The sequence below is a fragment of the Barbatula barbatula genome, assembly GCF_947034865.1.
Source record: "Barbatula barbatula genome assembly, chromosome: 10".
Classification (NCBI taxonomy): Eukaryota; Metazoa; Chordata; class Actinopteri; order Cypriniformes; family Nemacheilidae; genus Barbatula; species Barbatula barbatula.
In genome coordinates, this window is record NC_136773.1 from 19,528,743 (window position 1) to 19,555,195 (window position 26,453).

At 41.6% G+C, this 26,453-nt stretch overlaps 1 protein-coding gene across 1 annotated transcript in view; it reads right to left on the reverse strand.

The window, feature by feature from the left end:
* The window catches only part of cdh13 (cadherin 13, H-cadherin (heart)), a 242,883-nt gene that overhangs the window by 82,514 nt on the left and 133,916 nt on the right, over positions 1 to 26,453 (reverse strand).

The following is a 26,453-nucleotide window of genomic DNA, read 5'->3' on the forward strand; positions in this document are numbered from 1 at the left end:
CACCTCTAATGATTTATTACCGAGGCTGAAGCGGAACGCAGGACTCTCTGGTGACATCCCTGGTCACACTTCAGTTTTGGTTACGCCAAGTGATACGACCTCCGTGCTCATGTCTCGCACGCACACACACGCACACACACGCACGCACACGCTATTCGATTAGACAGACACACACACATTCAGACACACAGTAAGGTATGAGAAATACATATTTTTTTAAAGCAAACCTTGCAAGTTATTGCTTTGTTGTGAAAACACTTTCTCTTACCCAAGCTTAATATGTCGAGACAGCTATAAGTAGGCTTTTTGTCTCAAAAAGTGTAAAAAACTTGCCGCTATTAACATGCAAAGCATTAGCCCAACCAATAAATGTAGTCACATTTATTCGGTGACACATATCCTGTATGAGAATTCGCTAAAAATAACACTTTCCTGTAGTCCAAGTAAACATTCAGTCTTTATTTTTCTTTATTATCTCGACAGTGTAAATTTAATTTGTATTTCAGAAACAGAACGCAATTGCAACTCTTGCATTTAGTAGCTTTTCTTAAAAACGGGAATAAACACACCTTCTTTGATGTGTTCTCATAAGTATTCAGGTAACGAAAACCCTAAATCCAGTCAAAATAAAAGTCTCTCGACTGACATAATAAAAGCACACCTGTTCTTTTACACAACTATAAATCCACATAATCGCTATGAATTAAAACAAAACGCTCAACAAACAATTCAGAGATCAAGCCTTAAATATTTTCCTAAGAATGGCTCAATCAACTCCTCAATCAAGACTTCTAACAAACCGATCAATCTATCTCCTGTGGTACCATTTACCTGTTCTTCACTGGAACCCCCGCGAATATCAAAAAAAGAAAAGCCTTGAGGTATCAAGCGCTCATCAATATGAACCATGACAAAAGCCATCAGCTCCCATCATCACACACATAAATCAACAAGCAGATCTAATTGGCTGATGGGAAGGGCCACAAAGTGAATGCAAATCACTGCTTCGCAATTATGAAGCAATTATGTCAAAGCTGAGCCCAATTCAAAAGCTATTGTCTTCCTTTATGAAGTCCATTCTCACCGCAGCGCCAGAGCGGAATCAATGTTAACTACATTGGAAGGTTTAATGGGGGGACCTGAAATGACTAGATGTGAATCTGTGGGTCTCCATTACGATATTATCAACTCTGTTCGTCTAATTGGGGCTTTGGGATCAGCTCGAGTGAAGACTTTTTCTTTTCTTTAGTCTCGTTCTCTCTCTATCTTTCTCTTAATTCCACCATCTTGTTCCTGAATGAGTGGCGGGACATTGAAATGAATAATGTCTCATGAAGCAGCTAATTTATATCAGGCTTTGTGTCTGCATTAACTCACTTTGCCAATGCTTACTGAGAGTAAAGATGGGAACATTTTGCAAACCTACAGGGATGCCTCACCTCTTGCATACAGTTCTGTTACTTTACCTCAGATATACCACACAAGTGTGTTGGTTGCAGGATCCAGGCATTCATAAAGGTCATCTCTGCCCTCTGACAACAGCTGAAAAACCCAATGGGTGCCAATCACAGAGCATCTCTCCAGATCTGAAGACTGTGGTGTGCCATCCAAACCCGTGGGAGTCTCCACGGGGAGCTTTCTACTTCCCCGTGGTCCCAGCTGCTTGAAATCAAGCGCTAGCTAAAATGCTGTGCTCTACAGCTTTTGCGAATCAGAGGTTTTTACATAATAATTCAAAGTGTGTCAATGTATTAAATAGCCACACTTATCCACAGCGATGATGACCGTAGAGCAATCCTGACTTCGGCTTTCTCAGACTCACTCTCTCTCTCTCTCTCTCTCTCTCTCTCTCTCTCCCTGTTTCTGTTCTCCTTTAAATATACAGCGCCTTACACAGGAGGTTCAAAAATGGGCTACAGTACAGGCTACAGTGTGCTAACAGAAGAGCATGTCACGCGTGGCACATCCTCTATTATAGACATCCAGGGAAATCAATATGACTTCAGGATCTCATTCACACCGGGAAAGCCAGCGCACTGTGTGATGGGCTTTATAATAGGAAAGAACGGGGGAAGAGATTGAAGATTGAGCCGGGATGAAATAATGATGGAGAAGGTGTGTGCGAGCAAGCGATATGACCAGATGCGGGGATAAGAGCGAGAGAGAGAGGCCCGTAGGGAAGACAGACAATGAAAATACAGCACAAGGAATCAAAGAGTTATCTTTGCACTTGGATAAAGTTTAAAGTGTACAAATAATGAGGCTTTTATCCGGAATACATCAGACGTCATTTTCCATCAGGGGTTGGTGTGATTTCTGAATGGAGGAGTGTATTAAAGACATGCTAAAAGGTTTCTGAACATAAGGTGGCCCCAAATTGTATAGACGTTTTCATTGGATGAATGCGCTGGCCCAAAGTCAACCTTCAGTCTGTGTTTGGTTATAATATAACAATCTATTTTCATTTCATTTCATATATATATATATTTTATAGTATATACATTTAATTATATTAAATTACATTAAAACTACTCAACAGTTATAGATTCTTTGCGGAAGTTAAGTCTGTGCTACATAACATTTGTTTATGTTGTTGCAGCTGAAATCGTTTATATGGATTCTTAAAGGGGTAGTTCACCCAACAGTAAAAAGTCTGTGATGAGTAATTTAGCGTAATGTTGTTTAAATATTTTTATAAATGTAACAGTGATTTTGTGTCTAAACAATGGAAGCCAATGGGGTCCATAGTTGTTTGGTTACCAACATTCTTTGAAATTTCTACTTTTGTGTTGTCACATAGGTTTGGAAAAACAATAAAACTTTTTTGTACAGTATATGCTTAAGATAAACACGCGACACGACAAAAGACATTTGAAACGCATTAGAACCGGTCGTTGCATTGCTCAGGGTATAAGAAAAAAACTCTACAAAGCTCTGCTTTTTATAGTCTGTCTCTGCTACATAGCAACAGAAAAGCACAGAGCACGTTATTACCCTTCATTTTGGGAGGTAATTCAATACATCCAGCAATTTTGGAGAAAGATAAATGGACTACAATGTGGAATGGAACACTGTGGTGAAATTTGCTGCCTCTTTGCCCTGAAAACCCAGTCTGCCTATTCTCCTCGGTTAAAGGCACTCAAGTGAAATTCAGTAGCCTGTCTGAAAGACGACTGCAGGCGCAGTCCGCCTATTCACAGCTCCTGTTGTTTCATTACACCGAGGCGAGTAAGCGCGGTTTTTATAGAAACACCTGCACTGGGGGCGTTCAGCAATTTACTCATTCTCTCCAAACTTCCCATCGGCAGAAAGACTATAAAAGGCTATAAAAAGAAAGAGAAGCGTAAAACTCCTGCTCCACATTCAGGCGTTGATGCATTTGTATTGTGGGGTACCTAATTTGGGAACGCTGAACCTGACAGAAGGGGAATGGCAGAACCAAATAACAATACACGGGAACTCCATGTTCAAGGTGATTTTACAGGATGACACATCTTTCCTCAAATTAGAGGTTATCAATTAATGCTTAATTTTCATAACTGAGATGGAACAAATGAAAGACACAAGTTCCCTCCAAAACAAGCTTATGTAGAGAATGTGTTGCTATTTATTTCTGGTTTATACACTCCAAACCATCAACTGAATAAATACACACTGGGAAAGCCAAACCGTAAACGTGTTTGAGAATAATGTGTAGATTTTAAGGCTATGTTTGGAATAGTATATTACCAAACCTACAATTATTCTTAAATGCAGTATACACTGTAGTATACAGTATGTGCAATTGCAAAGTACTCCAATGGTCTATTTGTTGAGCCACTACACCCTGAAAAATAAAGGTGCTTTATGATACAAAAGAAGAACCATTTTTGGCTGTATGGTTCTTTTTTTCAAAGAACACAAAATAAGAATGTTGGTCACCGAACAGCGGAGGTACCCACTGACTTGCAAGTGAATTGATACTGCTGTTGTTTGGTTACCAACATTCTTGAAAAAATCTTATTTTGTGATTTGCAAAAGAAATAAGCCATACTGGTTAAAAATGACAATAGTGAGTAAATGATGATAGAATTTTTGGGTGAACTACCCCTTAACATCAGAAGATCCTTTATGGCGAAAGGTTCCCTGGGTTATGAAAAAAAGGTAAGATCAAAATGGTTATTTGAAGAACCTTTGACTCAATAGTTCTTCAGGGAATAAAAATCTATGGCATCACGGTGAAGAAGCTCCTGTAGTACCTCTATTTTAAAGACTGCAGTTTGCTCCGTTGTCTATATACCACTGTACTGTATATATGTTGGTAAAAGTACAATATTGCATAAAGCTAAACTCTACTCACAAACTATTATTTTTTCATAACAGGCACGCTTCCAAATATTAATTATGTAGATAGTATTCTATTCCGAACAGCTGACATAAATCTTCGGCTTTTCAAAACATAATAAGATAATTTACATAACAATAAGTGTCAAACTGCTGCCACTTTTATTGTTATTGCATGTAAATTATGCAATTCATACAGCAGGTGCCTGCCAAGCAACCATCATTTCTGCAAATCAATTTCACCATATTTATTTTTTTGAAATCGTAATGACATTGGCATAAGATTTAGGACTTTTAGCCATGAATCCCTGTTTAAGCTGGCAAAAGAAAACTTGTTCAGGAGAGAAAAGAGGCTTTTTTGCCATATTGTACATTTACCAACATATATACAGTACAGTGGTATATAGACAACAGAGCAAACTACAAGAGCTTCTTCACAGTGATGCCACAGATTTTATTCTTACATCTACACTGCATACCAAAAAAAAAAAATATTTACTGGTGACTTTAAAAAGTAAACATTTTCTGAAAAGACAGAAAAATATATAAATTTTATAAATTCTACAATATACTAATGCAATAATACAATTTGCAATTGCCAAATAAAAAAACAATTGCCAGACTTGTTTTGAACAGAATAGAGATCATACATTACATTACATTTACGTATATGGCAGACGCTCTTAACCAAAGCGACTTATTGCATTATACTATACATTTGTTTCTGACTATGTGCAATCGATCCCATGACCTTGGCATTGCTAGCACCACGCTCTTACCACTGAGCTACAGGAAAGCTACAAGGAATGTTATCAATGTGTCATGACATTTAAAAATGAGCAAAGAAGGCTTAAAAACTTAGAAACTTTGTCCTTTAGAGGTTTCCTGCACCGGCCAGTCTTTCCGAAACCTACACTTTCCTTTTTTGTCCAGCTTCATTAGACTTCCGAGCTTCAGTACATCGCAATGTCACTGAAATTCCCATGATGCACGGCGGGCAAGTAAACACAGAAATGTAATCTCTGGGTCCAGTCACGATAGTGGGCATGCAGTGGAAAGTGCCAGAGCATAAAACCACACATCATTCTCTCATCTTTCCTTGTCTTCTGCCTCTCCATTACTGATACGAGAGAAGAGAGCAAGAGGTAGCACTTATTAACGCTGTGTGTGTGCGCGAGACAGGGCGAGAGAGGACGAGAAAGCAAATGATAGTGAAGGGACCCGCTTCTGAAAGTCCAAAAAAGAAGAAAATAAAAGCAGGCAGAAGGTGCCTTGACACTGCATGTGGCAGAGAAGCCATCTGAAGTGGCATGTATTAAACAAAATAACACATTTGACTCTTTAATGCGACACAGGGGTGGGATAAATGCATCTCCTGTATGTGGGAATCACAATCTTGGTAAAAAATGGCAATATGCTGCCAAGTTTTGGGAGTGAAACTGCATTTATTTGCAGGAGTGAAGTCAGAATATCGCAGGTTTTGAGATTCGAGATGCCAATATAATGTGTTCTTTAAGAAAAGTATAAACAAAGTTCAAACTGTTAAAACGAAAAAAATAGAAAATATGACAATATGAAGAGAATATTCAATGTGTTGCTTTCAAGAAGAAATACTTAGGTCATAGACGTTTATCTCTTTATATATGAGTGTGTATGAGTCAGGTTTGATATGAGTGTCTATGTATATTTGTATGTATTTAAGTGGGTGGAATATAGACATGTTGTGTGATGTCCTCTGGCTGTGCGGAGGTGGTTGAGCGTCTTGTGGCAGAATGACAGTAACGCTGTTTTCGCCCCACCTCTTCACGTTGGCAACCTGCATCTGGCCAATTAAAATCTACTCCTTCCAATGTTCCTGTTATTTAAAGTTTTGAAAGATGTACAAACCTTCCCCCCCCACAAAATCTACAATAAAAGTAGAGTTTATATACATCATACTTTGTATTCCAAGTCTTCAGATGTCAAACGTTGAAACCAAACAAGATTCTTAGATAACTTTAAGCTGTTCCTTACAAAAAGCTTCCAGGTTTATCTTTTTGTCGTGGACTGCTTTTGTTCGTTTTCTGTCATCTAGGCCACATAATCAGAATCAGAATGAAATTTATTTCCAGGTATGTTTGTACATACAAGGTATTGGTTATAGTGTCACAAGCTACTACAGCACAACAGAATGACAGATAAAATAAACTATTTAAAAAAAGTGAACGTGAATATACAGAAAATAACAATGATAATAAAAAGACAAACAATATAATGTAATTATGTTTGTTAAAACAATAATGTATAAAGTGTTAGCCATGTTAAGAATTCATGAGATGGTATATTTTCGGATACGGTTAATGTCCCTCTTTGACATTAAGAGCTCAGGAAAATGAAACAGATACAGGAACAATGACGGCAGCTTATAAGGGTGCACAACATCACCCCGACACCCCCTATTAGCAACGCACTGTGTATTCATTTGCTATTAAGGGCTTATCAATTGTACCCTGTGCACAACATGCTACGTTAATGCAAACAAGGCTGATGTGCTGGACAAGCGCGTGGAAATGAATCAGAATGTATGTAGTCAAATGCAATTGTGTTCAATTATTCAGCAAATATGTTTGTGTACGTGCGTCTGTGTGTGTGCCTCTGCTTATCTTAGTGGGAGAGCAAGGATACTATATGTTTGCACATTAAGATGGGAAAAAATCCAATTAACACCTCTGTGGGGGCTTGCTGCATTAGCGGCAGGGATCTGTGTGGATCACAGTGCAGCATATGTACGGCTAAATGTGCACATCGCTGGAGCATAAACATAATGTGGATTTATAATATGCGTATGCCCATAAAGCAGAACAGCGCACTTCAGCGAGAATAAATCAATGTTTAGACATATCAAGCTCGGATACATTTCAAAGGTTTCACATCCTATTGTTCTGCTTGAGTTCAACATACAAAATATAAACTTAAAAATATAGTAGTCATCCTCAGTTTACGCTTAGTTTACATGGCCAGAAAAAGAAGATGTTTTACAATTCAGGCTGTCATTTTAACATGTTACTTCAATGTAGTTTCATTATAAAGAATTAAGTTACCATAGGGGTATTTTAAGCTCAAAGCCCTTGCTGAGCATGAATGACATTCCAACACAATCTGAAGGGATAATGTGAATGATGCACAAACATGAATGGCTAAAGCCCCACCCCTAAACCTAATGTGACCGGGGAGAAAAAAGACAGTCAAAAACGTACGAATGAGATCATTCAAATTCATACGAATTAGCCACCTGATAAAATAGTGAATCATTGCAACAGGGTTGCCAAATAAAATCAACTAACATTTTTAATTCATTGCAATATTAACTTAGAACTTATTCTGTGTCAGTAAATCTCACAAAAGCACATAATCCTTATTTCTATATAGTCCATAATGGTTCATACACACTCCTACACCTTGTGGCTCGTGTGCGCCACATACTGCCTTTTTATAACCCAGCGCCAGACAGCAACCCTGCGACAACTTCTTGACAAACGCTCACACAGTCAAGCCACAGGTAACACTTAACAGTGACAGCAGTATGCATGCTAACACACCCACACGCGCGGAGCGCATAGAACACAGAGCCGGGACTACAGCATACTACCTGTGCAGCCACAGCACGTAAAGATGAAACTGAAAATCTCCACTAAAATTCAGCTCCCACCGGCCAAAAACTGCCTGTGGATATTATTTTCCTTTTTTAGCAGAACAAAAATTGCTCTCTGTTACCCTTTGTGAACTTAAAAGTCAAAGTATTTCCCTGCAGCCTCAAAGGGGAAATATATAATAATCTCTGTCAACATCGCGCCTTTTGAAACACCAAAGACAGAGTCTTTGAGCGATAAAGAAAGCTTTGACAAAAAAAAATACCGCCTTCTGAGTGCTGAGCACCACAGACAGCGCTTCACATATTCATGAGGCCGCGGCGGTCATTTATACGTCGGATGCTTTTTGAACTGCTGAGCTTCAGGAGGAGACAGTGGAGAAATACTGAGCAGGCCTGTCAACCTGGAATTTCACTTTCAGATGCATGCTTAACAGAGATGTACAACAAGAACAAAGATACAAGTCCCTATCTCTAAAACTGTTTAAACAAACATTAACCGCTGAGGGTTAGAACGTGGTTACTTATTGTTTTTTGTGACACCGGCAGGTTCAGCAAATGACTGTTGTGCGTTTTGCCGAGATCAGATCCCAGGGCTACTGAAGCTCAGATCAGGTGAGGTTTTGTTAGAATCGCCTCTACTGAAGGCTGTTATCGGTAAACAACAAGAAAGTTACGGAAAGAGAGTTGACCAATAACTTGAGTTGTTCCAAATCTGTATACATTTCTTTGCTCTGATGAACACAGAGAAAGATATTTGGAAACTGCTTGTAACTAAACAGTTCTTGGCCACCATTGACTACCATAGTAGGAAAAATAACAATTGCTATATTCTTCAAAATATCTTCTTTTGTGTTCAACTGAACAAAGAAATGTGTAAGGAATTTTTCTTTTTGCGTTTGTTTCAAGGCTTCTGAGAAATATTGTCTTATGAGACATTAAAGCCCTACTTAAACAAACCCCATGGTCAAGTCTCAATGACATTTAAACAACCAATCACTGTTCAGCTCGATGCACGAATCTCTTGGATACCCTTTAGAATCTCACCAATCAGCTAAAAAACTGCTGAAGTCCAAGTTTGTGTGTTATTTTCATCATACAGAGTGTGTGACGTAGTTTATTTTAACTGATATGCAGTTCTGAAGCACAGATCCAGCATTGATAAATTAAAAGCAAACTAAAATGACTCCACCGTTGTATTATAAAGAGTCATTCATCAATATTTGGGATCTGCACTAACCCGTATGAAGTACTGAGATTTATATCAGGATATTTCTACAACAATGATGAATCCAATATGGTGACAATGACATAGAAATAAAGCCTTGCTTCTTTATCAGCTAAATCCGTTCACATTTTATAGCATGCTTAATGTAAAATAAAGAACAAACTTTAGAGACTTGGTGCTTGAAAACAACTTCATTAATCTACTGAGAGACGGAGTGGAATTCTGCTTCAGTCCTCTAAAGTTTAATTAATCGTTCTAGTCTTTATCAGCAGACAGATTAAATCACAATCCTCCGCTTATCCTCATTCAGATGTGGTTAAAAGTCTGTCTGCGGTGAAGTGATTTTAATCTGTTAATAGACATAAATAAACAACTAAAATCAAAAAAGTTTTCTTTATTCCTTTATAAATCTTGTGCCTTTGTCTACAATGTGATTTTATCAATATAGAAACAAAAAAAACGTTACTTGCTCACATTCAACACGCGTCATTTGTCCTGTAGCTCAGTGGTAAGAGCATTGCGCAAAATTGTGGGTTCAATCCCAGGGGATTGCAGAAACCTATGTATAAATGTATAGGATAATGAAATGTAAAACGCTTTGTATAAAAGCGTCTGCCAAATGCATAAATGTAAATGTATTCTGCTCAGCACCACTGCGGTTAATAATCATGCACACCACCTTTACAACATGTGCTCCATCACTGACACGTCATCATCACAGGCATTAAGATTCAGCCGAGTACACGCTCTCCCGACCTGTGATGGCCAATGCATACAAGCACCAGCTACTCTATTTTTTGGAGCAAGTATTAGAGATCTAACGAAACAAGCTGCTTTGAAGTGGCGTGTCTACCGGCACTTTTCTTTTGCCGGTCCACATTGAAGACGAGTCAAACTGAGATTTGACATAGTTCTGTAACCGAAGGTCTGTGATGAGCTACACTTTAACTGATTACAGCCCGAGCATAAACGTTTTACACAACATCAGCAACACAACAGGCAGAAGCGCACGAGTGGACACAAATTGCCCTCAGAAGTGTGATGTGGGGGGCTTAGAAAGGATCAGACAAACCGATATAAAATAAAACACTGCATGTGAGATGCACGAAGGAAATGGGTTTCGTTGACTAATGGTCCGTATGCAGCCAATTCAAAAGTAGAAGTTTCTGTCCGTCCGTCTGTGCATCTGTCTGTCTGTCTGCCTGTGCATCTGTCTGTCTGCCTGCCTATCTTTCCGTATCTCTATTTATTTATCTGTCTGTCTACTATTTAGCTTTCTGTTTGCTGGTCTGCCTATCTGTCTATCTATTTATCTGTCCGTTATATTTGTCTATCTATCCGTCTGTCTGCCCAAACATCGATCTGTCTGCCTGTGCATCTATCTAGTTATCTATTTGTCTCCCTGTCTGTCTGTCTGTCTGTCTCTGTCTATCTGTCCATCTATAGATTCATATGTCTATCTATCTATTTGTCTAACTATCTGTCTGTCTGCCTATCTGTACATCTTTCTGTCTGATGTGCATCTGTCAATCTACGTATCTGTCCGTCTGTCTGTCTTCTATCTGTTTGTCTGTCCGCCTGTTAATCCATCCCTCCACCAAACCACTTCTTCCTGACTGACAGCAGCGACAGGGTGACGCGTGTCTGATTCATGCGTGAATGTTCTGCGCCTCTGCTCTGTTCAGACTACATGAAGAGACAGTGGCTGATGATGCAAAACCGACGGGCCTTTCAAAGCAACATCTGTTACTGCGCTCAACATCATTAAGCTGGCTTGTACAGATCTGACATCTCTGTAGTGTCTTTCCGCTTTGATGTGCGACAGCCACCCAAAACGCCGGTCAAAAACAATACACGGAGCTCTGACTTTTACATTTTCAGTCCCAAACATTTACATTCAGGGAAAGCGCTAATAAAATCTCAGGCAAACAAACAGACTTAGCTGAATGAGTTTTTAGAGTTTAAAGTACAGCCTGTTGACATTTAAACATTTCAGTCAAGTAATGTATTATTAAACTAGATATCGACTGCATGCAATATGTTTTTATCGATAAGAGAGTTGCACAGTATCTTTCTTGCACGGATTAAATGAAGTCAGAAGAAGTGTTATTTTTAAACAGACACATCAATTAATTATCACGGCAGGTCCATCTATTTCACCAAATGGAAAATGTAACAGAAAATCTATTGGCTTGTGTTTATTACTGTAAAATACACTCAACGAAAAGAAGCAAATCAATAGCACAGAGATATGAGGAAATAGATGAAAACGGAGACCACAAGCAAAGTTTGACCAAAAATGATCGTTCACTATGTGAAGACTCACAGTTAACTTCAGTTTGGTTGTGTCTTCTGTGTTCATTATAAGTTAAATAGTTCCTCGCCTGATTCTGTTCCCCTTGTGTATTTAAGCCCGTTTGTTCCTTAGTTCTCTGTCTGCCTTTATGTCTATGTGGTGCGCTTTTGTTCCTCGGTTCTCTCTCCTGTGGATTATTAAATACCTTTTTGGTGTGGGTTTTCTATAGCCATCCCGTAACGACTACAGGACCAAAAAAAATCAATGACTAAAATAATAATAACGCCACACTTCTAAACACAAGTTAAATCTTCACACGCCATTTGAATTGAAATTATATAATCACAATTACTGTGTTTGTTACCAGACAGAACAAAAAGACTGAAACGTGAAAGAGGAGCTCCTGGGTGGTGTTAATGAATAGAGTGTAAGACAGGTGATCCTATATCAGATGTGCAAAGGAACAGGATGAGAAATAAAAGGAAATGAGACTTTTGATTATGGCTGTTACACATGCGAAGAGCAGGAGATACTTTGTTCTGCTTATCTCTCTATCACACCCTCTAAATGTTGAACAGGCCTCGGGTCAGTAATTGAGAAACCGATATGGTTCCTCAGAGATCCGAGTTGCATCCGACAGACAGCGTCCACAAACAGTCCCATATCTCACGACAAGGGCCGCCCAACTTGCATTAATGATTGTGTTCCACCTGCGAGCCAGAAATGATGAGTCGTTTTTATGAGAAAGATGCCGGTATAAAGGGACTAAAAAACTCATTAACACAGAGCTGTGGAAAGACGTGAAATGCCTGTTTAATTTTTTTAACAAACCGAAAACGTCTGCAGTACAAGTAAAAGTCTGCTGTCAGTCAAACGTGATCACTTATTCAAACAATATGAAGTTGAATTGAGGTGATTTTGTGTTTTCATGCAAATGAACAATTGTTGCAAAAATGTATTAACTTCTGTCTGACCAAAAATCTAACAAATCAAACTGCAATACCCCTCTATGACATCACTAATGATTGACATCCATCTCCAAGTACTGTGATTTAAAACCGAATGTATATAAATAAAGAAGAGAACTAAAGGAACTTCAGTATTTTTTGGAAATTTTCTAGCTATTTAACTCTGGTTACTATCAAAATGTCAGCACCCTGGACATTTTGCCTTACATCCCTTTCACGAAAAAGTCATTCTGGAGTGACATGATAGTGAGTAAAATGTCTAATATTTAGTTGAACTTCTGTTCTTGTGTGATTAGAGCATTTTGACTAAATAAGGCTAGGGAGTTTTGGACAGTTGAAGGCTTGCAGTTATTGCCTGTGAGGCTTAGCTCAAAATCCAATTTCTTCCTCTTCCACTGTCACAAGGTCTCAGCGTGGTCGCTCGAATACAATATATGATGCAGACTGCTTCCTCTGATGGCAAAACATATGCTGAATATAAATAAAGTGTTTCCCCAGTGTGCTTCTGATCGCTCGTGCTACTACGGCGAGCTAGGACTGCGGTTTACACTTTTTCCATCGCACAACCGACGAGGAAAGCGGTGAATCAAACATACATTACAGATACAGAGAAACGCATGATGAATGCAAAATAGATCGGGGGTTGATATAAATGAAACAGAAGTAGGAAATAAAGAGCTTGCTCTTTCTCTCTGCATTTTTCTCCGTCCCTGTTGAGCTATATTAGCTTTTTGTGGCTCTCAAAGGAGGAATGACTATGTTTTACATGGAAGTATTTTTCAACTCTGGTTTATTGCCTACGGCAAGTCAAGTGCACACAACACCAAGTAGAAGAAGAAATCTAGCGTCTATCTATGAATGTTCACGTGATGTCTTCGGCTCCAGACAGCATTGCAAATATGTTCACTCTGTAACTTTTATATATATATACAAATACCGTTAAAGCGATTTTTAAGATCCATAAAGTTTCAACACTTCCGGCACCCCAAAAAAAGATTTCACTACCTCACAAAGGCACGTATATAGATCAATGCCGCAAAATGGTCTAAAGTTTGAGTGCCCTTCATTATATTTATACGGTAGCTCATAAACACACGTAGCAGATCCCTTGCACACGCGCCCACACATCTCTGCTTTTAGAAGTTTGTGCCACAAACGTATATTTTGATACAGGAAACAGTGCTTGCCAGGTCTCCCTGACTACAGATGCCATGGAAACAAGGTCTAATGTTAAATAATGTCCTATTAGGGCTACAATCTCTGTTTTTCCTCTCTAGTACAAGCCCTTGAGCGCTCCTTGATCCTGGACATTGCTTAGTTTGATCTAAAATGAAGGCTCTTCTGAACATGAACATCTTTAGTGGGGAATCAAGTAGCATCTTAAATGAAAATACAATTTCAAAGAGTCCTCTTGGACAACATATTCATTCAAACGATGTCTTTCTAAAAACTTCTCAAGACCATAACTGGACAGGTAACTGTAGCTACGCATTTCCTTTTTTGTTTCTCCAGCACGCAATAATCTATTCCCTACTGATGCAATAAGCAGAAAGACTCAAATGCACTGAGAAGTGGGCCAGGTTTTTGTATTCCTGCTTACATGGCATTTAGTGGCTTGGTAAAAAATGCTTTTCGTTGTGTCTGCACAACTCGCATCTCTGAATGGCAGGATCAGAGCTTTGAGCGGAAGGAACCCTGCGGATTGAACAGCTTGTGATCACTTTTATACCTTGGGAGACTGAGGAGAAGCTGTGATCTCACGTGTTTGAGAAAAGAAACCAGACAGATGCCCAGAGATGCTGCTGAGAGATGACTCATTTGACTAATATCTGAGGAGAATCGCTCTTCAGTTAAGGTGAAAGGCAAAACTGCTGGATATGGACGACATTTTTCTGATGCGACATGACCACTTGGATATTTTGTAATCTTATACAACGACACTCATACATTTTTAATAATTAAATCCCACAAGTATCCAAATACTTTCTGAGCCCACTGAAAGGAGCAAAACGTCTGTTTTTATGACATAATATAGCCAAATATATTTCATAAATATTTCATGTTGTCATGAGTGGATTACAGATCCATTAAGCACAAATCTTATAACAGTCAAACTCTGGAAAAAGTTACATTTCTGACTTTTCTACTCTTCATTGAGAGAAACTCTATATTTAAATCTAAATCTGTAAGACTTAGCATTGATATTACTTTATTGTACAAACTAGTTTGGCTGGTCCTGTGAAGTCCAGCGAATGTGAAATATATGTTAGTTCTGTACTACTCTGTACTGTAACACCTATAAAACAACCACTAATAAAAGCTTGACTGTAGACTATATCATTCTATTAGCTCTATTCAAATTCATTACAAATCCAGTATAAACCCAGGATCACAGAACTAAAAAGATCAAAGCAGGCGATACCATAAATGCTCCCAGATGGCATTACCTGTCTGTAGTGTATGAGAAGCATAAAATTCCGGATATAAATAACATTTCTTACAAGTTGCAGGCTCACCGAAGTTATGGCTGAATCAGCACTACAGTCCTAACCGACTGCTGACACTGTGACTCTTTTATCAAATCCAGAAAAAAACTGTCAAGATTGAGAGTTCAAAAGCGCAGCTCATAGAGACCTGAAAGTAGAACTGAGCACAAGAGATCCATCACAACAGTTTCCTGTTTAGTAGACGGAAGATCTCAACTGGCTTTATAAACAGAAATGGCCCTAAATGATGTCAAACTTTGCAAAACTGACGTGTTTGCCCTTGGAGAAAAAACTACCAGTTAAAATGGTGATATTGCGCTGGCTGGGGCACCACAGTAAAATAAAATACAAATATTAGTAAAGTGGTTTTCATGATATTTTACACCCAATTTGTAATCCAACATTTCTAATGTATGTGAAAATTCAGTAAAATATATTTTTTTAAAGTGTAAATCTCAGCTTTTAGAGGATAAAATTCAACACATATTACATAAATAAAAATGAAATAATAAATAAATAAAATATCTGATAAACAAAATAGTAAAAACTTATAAACATTTTACTCATATATATGCTTTTCTCCTGTGAGATTTTTTGTTTGTTTATATTTTACCTATAAACCCATAGTCTCTGATACACTAGTGGTCTGCCTTTTTTGCCAAATAGTTGAGCTTTTTTGATTGTTTTTATCAAACTCGAGGGGTCATTGAAAGCAAATATTGTGCAAACATGCCCTCTTGGACATCACTTTTATCCATCACTGCAGATCCAACAATATGCAAATATAATATAATTGAAGTCTGCACTTTTTGCTTACATAAATCGAAATTGATTTATTGAATGCAAACACAGAGCACACAGTGTTGCTACCTGTCCTTATCTAGCCAAAAATGAAAAGTTCGCCTTGTCAGCCAAGCAGATAAAGTGCTACAGACCTCCTACAGACCCAGTGTGGCATGATTTACTCCATACTGAGTACTGTCTGCTGCAACACTGTTGATGTTTAAAACTATGAAGAGTGAAACTATAAAAGGACTAAGAAGTAATTAAGAGCCTCTTTGGCTTGCGGAGCTAAAATGCCACGTTCGCGTCTACCCCAGGGGACTGAGAAAACTCGAATGCATCTTGACAAAAAAAAACAGGGAAAGCAATTCAAAGTCATTTGATGAAAATGTTCAGGGATGTAGAACTACGACAGCCCTCCACTTGATTTTTTTCCTGCTTTATTAGTTTTCAATGTTTGTCAAAGCGGTGGGGAGGTTGGTTAATATAAGACAATAAAGGACGTTTAATTCAAAATACATTTAGGCTCAGCTTTCCTATGATATCCGAATCCGAAGAGATTGAAGCCCCCTGGGTGGGATTAAGAGGGCTATTGATTACGTCGAGCGGTGGTCCGTACGTGCACACTTTGTTCATGCTGTTCACACAAACTCTCCACACCTGCAACCACATAAATGTCAAACCCACTTCAACCCCTCTTAGACATTCGGCTATTGATTTCTTTCCTACACTTTTCACTCAAAAGATGCCGTTATGACCTTATTTCTTTCTCTGCTAATGCAAAGCACGCAGGACTCCATAAAAACTGTTTCACTGAGCAAAAGTGTTGTGAGATTTCACCAGACGGCTTATGGACTTTCTTTTCCGGGGTTATACAGACACACAGCCTCCATTCCTGCGACGTTACTGTTCTTGAATACAGAGATGACTGAATCCCTCACAAAATGACACTTCTGATTTTTTTGGCTTTAAAAACAAGTCAAGACAAAAAGTTTATGGCACCACAGGAAACAGATGGCGTCTGTGAACAGAAACTGAACAGAAAGCATTCGGCAATGTCCAGCATGCCCATGGCACTACGTTCCCAACGCAAGGATACAATATCAATATCCAATCAAAACGATCCGGACCTAAAGCAAATGTGCACTGAGGTGGCTCATCTTAGGGGCCGAGTCCCTAAAGTTAAAGGGCATGTTTGTTAGATAACCCTGGCTGGTGTATTTTAAGCTGTAACCAACACTAAACTGTGTTTATATCTTTCCTTTGCTTTTAACTTCACACAGTCCACATCAACACACTGACACTGAATAGTAAGCGAATGTTGGTAAGAGATAGAGAGAAGTAAGGCTTTCAAAATACCCGGACTCGGCAAGTGGCTGTTTTTTTATGATGTCAAAGTTTTCACTTTCAGAAAAGTTAACTGACAGCCAAATTTGACAAAAACATTACTATATTACTTCAAATCTCCCACCTTAAACTATCCTTTAAACCCATTTAAAGAAATAAATGGTTAAAGCCTTTCTTAATGCAAATGGAATTCCAAATTTGGGGTGGGCGGTTTGACCATCTTAAATCACGATCGATATTGAAGGCGTCCTCAATCCACTTTTCAATGGAATCGTGAGAATCATGATCTTGTCTGTCATCTTAAACATGTGGTGTGTTAGACATCATTCAGGGGTGCACAGACCCATTGGCATATGACATTGAGTGCTCTGTATGCTTTCGAATAACTCTCGCCGTGCTGTGAGGTCTGCGAAGCGCCGCGTGAATTTGAACAGCATAATGATTTTCTGCTAGATGGCTGTGCTGATTGTCCAAAACATATCACGTGTCTGCCTCGGATGTTTCCATGTGCGACATATTTGAAAACAAATCGGTAAGTTAGAGGCTCGCCAAAAAGGACACTGGCACCAACTTATAGTTATAGTATATAAGTGTTTTTCAGCAGGGCTTAGCCGTAAGACATATTAATTGGTCTGTGCGAAGAAAAATTAACAGTCTAGCAAGCGTGCTATAGAGTTTTGCAAATGCATTAGACAGAGTGGCTTGTTTGTGTGAAGTGTGTTTGGCCTTGCTTGTGCTTATTTGAGTGTGACGTTAATCGATAATGCTAACTAACTTACTTTAAGTCTATTTTTCAATTGAAATTCCTTTTCCGGCTGCATTGAGTTCATCTAGCCTATATCTAGACCCCTTCAATTTCTGTGATGCGGATACGGAATGAGTGCATGTATGAGTGAATGTGTTGAACAGTTTAACATGCTACACGCTCATGGATTTGGATGTGTCTCACTGTATGAGGATATAAACACATGAATCATGTCGAGCATTGCCCTGAGAGTTTATTTCCGGGGAAATAGCTGTTTGAGAGAAACTAGTCACTGACTAAACACACACACACACACACACACACACACTATTGCATCTATTGTGGGAGCGTCTTCACAACGACCCGTCGTAATAAAACACAGATTAACCTAAACACTTGATTAAAAAAAACTGTTGTGTTCCATAGTATTTGATATAGCATATTGTGGTATACTTGTTGTAAATTTATAAACTATAGTATTTTTTTGGGAAGATCGCCCAGCCGTATTCCAAATTAAATATTTTTCACAAAAAAATAAAAAGCTCTTTATGTTGTAATGGTGCCATGTAAACTGGCCTAAAAACAGTTTCCCTAGCAGGTACCTTTACACAAATCTGGGCAGCATATCAAGTCTTGTGTTTCAGATAAACCCTGAAGTAAAGATCTCCTAAATATAAAATTTCTTTCTGTTACCCACATTTTAGATGTTACATTTGCCTAACTGCCGTGCTGCTGTGTTAAATATATAACATCCCACTTAACAACAAAAAATTAGCAGCGATAATCCGAAGCGCTATGTCCTCAGAAACCTGCTGTTTGCCTTCAGCTTGGTTTAAAGGGTTTTAAAAGCCAAGGCTTCTTAAACAATTATCTCATCTGGAAATGTACCAGCGGACAAGCAAAAAGAAGATAACCAGGCCTGGAGCTCTGGGAGCTTTAAAATAGCATCAGCCATCAAAGACGAGGCACAAGGAGCCAGGGAGATGGGGCGAGATTGGTTTTCTTGTGTCTTCCATTCCTCACTGGGAGAAGACGCAGGAAGAATGAGGGACAGATAATCAAGTGCGGGCGTGCATTGGGCTAGTGCATTGTGGGAAGAGGAAAGAGCAGAAGCTCTTTAATAGATTAGAAGCGATCGTGTAGCAGAACCCCCACAGGGACTCGACAGCCAAGCCGTCAACATTTCATGTTTTGGGCAGCTCCCTCCTGCCATTTCACACGACCCTGAAACTCAAAGCATTTGCATGTCAACCCTCAGGACTATAAACAAGCAGAGAGGAGCGAGTGAATAAAAGAATGAAGGAAAAAACTCAATTTTCAACGGTGCATAATGATGCAATTTAGCTTTGAAATGATGTTGGCTAGTGCATAGAGTTGATGTGAACTGATGTGATTTACACTGGATTTGTGAAATATATTCAAATGTTTGGAGGGGATCACATCACGGACTCAAAGGGAGAGTGAGAGAGAGGGACCATATGTTTGGTATAGGTATTTTAAAGTGTTAAATTTGAATGCAAGTGGTCTGAAGACAGACTGGTCTACGGTTAGTTTAGAGGCAATGTGAGGCCAATTTTTGCATTTTTGAGCTCAGTAAGAAGAAAGACAATCACTGTGCAATCACACTTTATTTTGGCCTATCTGTCAGTACTGGGGAAAGCTTGCCAAGTTACACACTACTTATAACCAAATGCAGTTCATGTACAGTCAACTACTCTTCAAAAGAGAATTTTTTCTGGGCCAAGAACTAGTTTTTGAAATGAATGAAGCTCGAATATGCTAAAAATATGAACTCAAGCAGATACATTTACACAGAAGCAACAACAACTAAAAGTCAATTTACAACATTATCATAATTAACATAATATAATTATGCTTCTGGATGGATGGATGGATTGATAATATAATAAACTATGAAATATAATAAAATAAACAATACATAAAGTCATTCAATAAATACAATAATATAAATAATATTAAGCAGCAACTATGAAAAAAGATCAATTGTAATGCTGTACAGTATGAAAAGGGGTCAATTTAAGCCGCAAAGGTGGTTGTGCCAACCATTGACATACACAGAAGCTGTATTTGACATCGATTTTTGGGTCAATGGTGCTGCCATATTGTAGAGCTAAATACAATTTACATTTCCCAACCAATTTCAACAGTTTATCTATGTGAAGTACAAAAGGTTTGCATATCTAAAAAAAGTTAAAATCTTGATATTCATTGTCTTTAAGAATTGTGAGAACTTATGCATTTATTTGGATTATATTAACAGTAGAAACTTCCCTAGTGTAATACAGTTGAATGCGCTTAGATATGGTATTTTCTCTAATTATTTAAGCTTTTACTTGTGTTCCAGATCAGAAAACAGCATCAAACAGTAAGACAGCCTATCGCAGCAGCGGTCCAAAGCGCTCAATGTGGCTTCTGTGTATGTCTATGGTTCCAACGGTGCAAAGAAAGACCACTGATCTATTGTTGTACCGCTACATCATTAAAAATGCTTGTAGACTATGAAAACAGCTGAACTGAAAAATTGTTGGTATCATTTCTACTTTAAGTGAATTACTCCCCAACACTGCTTTCTACCCATGCCTGAGTAATCCATCTGTCTGGGATTCAGATGGATCTCTAAACACCTGTGACAACCCGCATGGAACCATGTGCTAAGCACAGCTGCACCCCAACCAAGACTAAAATACTCAAGTCAGGTGACAACGCCACATACACTTTCCATCAGTAGATTTTATCTGTCAATCTGAAATTTCTATCGATGGCCACCCAAGTCTTACCCGAAAATAACCAACCCTGAACAATCTTAGCCATCCAGCTGAAAGCAGAGTTTAGTATTGGTTTAAAAATATGGCAGCCAGCATGGGATTGAACGACAGATAATGAGGCATTGTGGGATTGAAATGCCTCTTTGCAGCAGGGAGCAGGGGTCATCCTGCAAGAGAGACATCGGCGCTGGGAAATCCTAATGGTACAGACATCATGCCATTATGCTACAAATTACCTACTGGCATTAGTGTCACCCTCGGCCCAATCATTTTCCAGCCAAGATCAATCCTAGCTGGGGTCTAGGCGGCCCTCCTCGGGGGCCTGTCCTGGCAATTAGCTATCGATTTTTTTAGCCTTTTATTTTCTGAGGCCTCCACTCCGGCAGCCCTGTGCCACTTTCTCAAAGCTGCCACATCAGGCTGGAGGGTGCGACGTAGCTGAGCAATCCTGTCAGGAGATGAGGAAATACAGGCCGAGCGGCGGGTAGTCGCAAACCTGGGCCATAGAGGTGAATAGAACTGACTAGAGTGTGTTGAAATGGGCCAATGGTGTTGACAGACCATGAGTTCTGGCACACATTCACAATTTGTTTTCTTCGAGTTATAAATGAGAAAATAAGTGTTTACAAATAAGTCTACTCTGACGTTTGGTTCTTTTTTTGATATAAGCACTACGTTGGCTGACGCAGGACTAAGATGTTGTCACGTTTTCGCTTCTTTAAACGTTATCGTTTAAATAATAGAAAATGACACAGCGGATCTTTAAAGTTTATGGCACTGCCCTGTTTATTTCCATTGTAAGAGCCTTACTGTAACGACAATCCTTGCTTTTTTGGAACAATTGCCGTCGAAAGAGCTTAAATTGCGTTCATCTCCGAACGTTCCTTTAAGCTGCTGAAAACCTCCACAGGTGCAACGAAGAACCCAGAAAGCCTTTTACAAAGTTCACAAACAGAAAAAAAACAAAGAGCAGACTAGAGGGAAAGGCAACTGAGAAATGACAAAAATAGCTTGTGGTAATGGAGAGAGAGAAAAAGAGAGCGAGTGAATAAAAGGCCTGCCAGAGCTGTTGCTGTTTCCTCAGTTATCACCACGCACAGAAATGTCAGAGAGCTCCTACGTTTTCCCCCTATAGGCAACTGTCCTCCCTATCCAGAGCAAAATAAACATATCACTGACACACGCTAAAGAGTCAGGTGGAAAAGAAGCAGCGAGGAAAAAAATACTGTACCACAGGTACATTGACCCAGTTAACAGCCTTGATCTTGTCGCGCACAATTCATCGGTGCATGTTAGAAAACAACATTAGTTCCTTATCGATACTTCACTCGTACTGCGTAGCAGGACGCTAAGGGGAAAACTCATTTTTCTCCGATGACTGAAGCAATTCAATAGCGCAGTGAAAACTGCACGCTCATTGGTTGGAAAAAAGTAAACCTTTAAACCAATGGTAGCGGAACTGCCGGACCAATGGCGATGATACCCGCCATAGAGTCCTCAGATCTCTTCTCCTTCAGCGACGACTCTTCTTCGCTTCCCGAGACTGACTGATTCGCCGTCGAGAGAGCACCTGCAGCGGATTCACCTCCTGCTCAGCGGCTTCGCTTCAGCGGCTTCGCTTCAGGCGGATTCGCTTCCGGCAGATTCTGTTGGCGGCTTCGCTAGCGAGCGTTTTCACTACTTAGCAACGGCCTTTTCCCTGCCGCTATCCGGCGACGCTAAAATAGCAATTTTTCCCGGAGTTGTTTCAAATGCCGCGTCGTCCCTGTCACTCGTGTGGGGTCTTTCTGCACGCCGCTGACGGGCACGACGAGTGCGTCTCATGCTTGGGTCTCTCCCACGCTGAGGACGCGCTCAAAGAGACGGAATGCTCTCACTGCGAGAGTATGAGTCTCTCCTCTCTGCGCTAGCGGATAACTTTCTTTTCAGAAAGTGACTCCGCCCCTCGATCCCCCCCGCCTCTGCCCGCACAGGCCACTGTGCGAATGAAGCAGCAGGGTAGAGGAACTAAGCGCTCGGGGGAAGCACGAGAGCACGCCCGCTCGGCGTGCCTCGCCTTCTCCAGAGAGAGAGCTTTCCCCGGTTTGCCAAGTGCGGACTCCGAGCTTTTCTGGGTCCTCACAAAGGCATTTAACGAGCTGAGTTTAGAGTGGTCTCCCCCAGAGGGACCTGCTCGCAGCCGCCTGGAAGAATGGTTCCTGCCGGGGCGCCGCCAGGCCCCTCGTCAGCGGACTTCGCCGTTCTTCCCGGAAGTTCACGGCGAACTCACCAAGTCTCGGCGCGCCCCTTACTCGCCCCCCTTACTAACGCTTCACGGCTGCGCAGAAGTCTTCGCAGGCCATGAAGCACTTTCTGCCGAAAAGACCCTGATCCAGACCCGTGGCGACTCACCCCAAGCCAGCTCCGACGCATCAGCCGGTGAGAACCCCTGCTGCTCAGAAGGCTCCGGGAGCTGGCGGTCGTCAACGCTCCCGATCGGGACAGCGCTACCCGCATCCCCCACAACAGGGTCCCCGGCCTAAGATTCATGCTGGACCATTCGCCTCAGGCTCCCTCCTGAGACCGATGCAAGGAAGAGGAAGGCTACAGGGCCCGCTCCGGCTGGCCCTCCTTCAAAGACCGCTCTCATGTCTGCCCAGTCACCCCGTTCAGTTCCGGGTGCCGGCAAAGTGTTGATAATGTGCAAGGTTGTAAGTGTGGGGCCTGTTCTAATGCCCACACAACATTCCGCAAAATGTTTAATAAAACACAAACATTGTCAAAAAAGAGCAATCTTCCTCTTCCATTGTCCTCTCAGTCAGAAGGGAATCCGCATTCTGAACTACCTCGACAACTGGCTTGTTCTAGCCCAGTCGGAGGACGACCTACGGTCCCACAGATCCCTCCTCCTCAGCCATTTGAAATGCCTGGGCCTCAGGATCAACCTTGCGAAGAGTGCACTGTCCCCCAGCCAACGTATATCGTTCCTGGGGGCAGTCTTCGCCTCAAATCGCATGACTGCCAGAATATCGCCAGAACGAGCTCTGGCTATTCGACGGCTTGCGGCCTCATTCACACCCGGGGTTTCACACCCCCTCAGGGTTTTTCAGAAAATGCTGGGCCTTATGGCCTCTGCATCTCAGGTGCTGAGTCTAGGCATCCTCCGGATGCGCCCCCTCCAGTACTGGCTGAAGCCGAGAGTTTCTCCACACGCTTGGCGTCTTGGACGTCTACGTGTTTTGGTGAACCAAGCCTGCGTAAGCACCCTAGCCTCGTGGAAAGATCCCCTTTGGCTAGAGCAGGGTATGCCCCTGGGCTCCACGTGCAGCCGGAAAGTGGTCACGACAGACGCCTCCAACACGGGCGACTGCGAACCTGCCTTCGGCCACTGGTCGAACCAGGAAAGAAGCCTCCTGGAAATGCAGGCAGTATGGTTGGCTCTTCGCTACTTCCTGCCGACGCTAAAGGTCCGCCACGTCTTAGTCCGATCAGACAGCATGACAGTGGTATCTTACATAAATCACCAGGGAGGCCTCTCCTCAAGACTGAGGGCAACTCACGTTCCAGGCAGACTGAACCGGGGGGCAGATATGCTATCACGGAGCAACGTTCCTTCGGACGAATGGACACTCCACCCCATGTCGGTTAAGCGAATCTGGCAAATCTTCGGCAAGGCAGAAGTCGACCTTTTCGCCTCAGAAGACAATACTCATTGCTCAACATACTTTTCGAAGGGCAGGGACGCCTTGGCCCACACTTGGCCCAACCGGCTCCTCTATGCTTTTCCCCCGATCGCTCTCTTACAGCAGACGATCAGGAGGATCAGGGATCAGGCGCACCGAGTGCTATTGGTAGCCCCTTCGTGGAAGAACCAGCCTTAGGTCACAGATCTCTCTTAGCTGCTAGTAGCAGCCCCTTGGCCCATTCCCCTGAGGCGGGACCTCCTCTCTCAGGCAGGGAACACGATATGGCACCCCCAGCCAGAGCTGTGGGCTCTAGACCTTTGGCCTCTCGACGGGAGCCTACGGACCTCTCCGAGGGCGTTCCGAACACCAAATCCCAGGCTAGAGCCCAGTCCACTAGACGTCTCTATGCCCTCAAATGGTCTGTCTTCGCCTCCTGGTGTACACCATGCGGCGCTGACCCGGTGTCCTGTGACATATCAATGATACTGTCATTCTTGCAAGAGTTGTTGGATAACGGCCGTGCCCCTTCCACGCTCAAAGTCTATGTGGCAGCCATTTCAGCCTCACATACCCACATCGAGGGGAAAATGAGTGGGCAAAAACGACCTCATCGTTCGTTTCTTGAAGGGCTCCAGGCAGCTACACCCGCCTCGCCCTCTTACAGTTCCCTCTGTGGACCTCCGTTCCTTAACGCTGAAGACCGCCCTGCTTCTCGCTTTAGCATTGGTGAAGCGTGTGGGTGACCTACAGGCTCTCTCTGTGAGCAAATCCTGTCTTGAATTTGGGCCTAACGACACCAAGGTCGTCCTCAAACCAAGGTATGGCTATGTACCTAAGGTGCTCTCTACTCCGTTCAGAGCACAGGTTATTACGCTCTCTGCTCTCCCCTCCTCCGAGCGGGACCCAGGGCCTAACCTGCTCTGCCCAGTCAGAGGATTAAAAATCTACATTGAGAGCCCCATTCAGACGGTCGGAACAGCTCTTTGTGTGCTTCGGTGACCGCACCAGAGGGTCTTCGGTCTCGAAACATAGACTGTCAAAATGGATAGTCGAGGCTATATCGCTGGCGTACTCTTCCTTGGGCCTTCAATGTCCCACAAGAGTTAGAGCCCACTCTACTAGAGGCGTTGCCTCTTCCTGGGCCTGGTCTAGCGGTGTCTCTATAGCGGATATCTATGCGGCGGCCTGCTGGGCTTCGCCGTCCACTTTTACAAGATTCTACAGTCTGGACGTCCCGGATCATTTCTACTTTGGATTAGGCCGCTGAGCCCCGGCTCTATAGCCACGCCAGCACCTAATATTTTTTGGGACTATTAACCGGACTAGGCCACCTACTAGCTTGGCCTTCTCCGCCTTCTCAGGGATTCCCTGTTCTACCCCGTCTCCGAGCCAAGGCTCCGAGACTAACTGTGTTTTTCGTTCCATCTGTAGCACGGCGTGATTATACTGGTTCCCCATAGCGTCCTGCTACGCAGTACGAGTGAAGTATCGATAGGGAACGTACTCGGTTACTTACGTAACCTCGGTTCCCTGAGATACGGGAACGAGTACTGTGTTCCTTGCCGTGCTACGAGCTGCATTGTCGTCGCTTCAGTCGAAGTAACCTGAGGACTCTATGGCGATGCGTCGGCTTATATAGCCGTAAGCCCTGCCCCTTCTGACGGGTATCATCGCCATTGGTCCGGCAGCTCCGCTACCATTGGTTTAAAGTTTTACTTTTTTCCAACCAATGAGCGTGCAGTTTTCCCTGCGCTATTGAAATACTTCAGTCATCGGAGAAAAAGGAGTTTTCCCCATAGCCTACTGCTACGCAGTACTCGTTCCCGTATCTCAGGGAACCGAGGTTACGTTAGTAACCGAGTACGTTTCCGTAGCTTCTGTAATGGGTATCTAATTGGTTACTAGGTTTGGAACACACAAATAAAACATGTTTTACACAGATCTCACATTTTAAATGACTTTTTATAATCTAACTTCTGACGGATATACTTTTTAATACCTAAACACGTGTATATAACGTACTGGAAGTAAAATAAAACGTTCACTATAAAAACACGTGTCACGCAGTCATGTGCGGCCCTGCAACCTGTTGAAAAGGCAGCCTGCAGACACCTTCACTAATCAGACACCGTGCTGAGCCCTTTAATTTCTAACCTGCGCCAGCGGTCATGCTGATTAAAACAAGCGGGGGGCAGGGG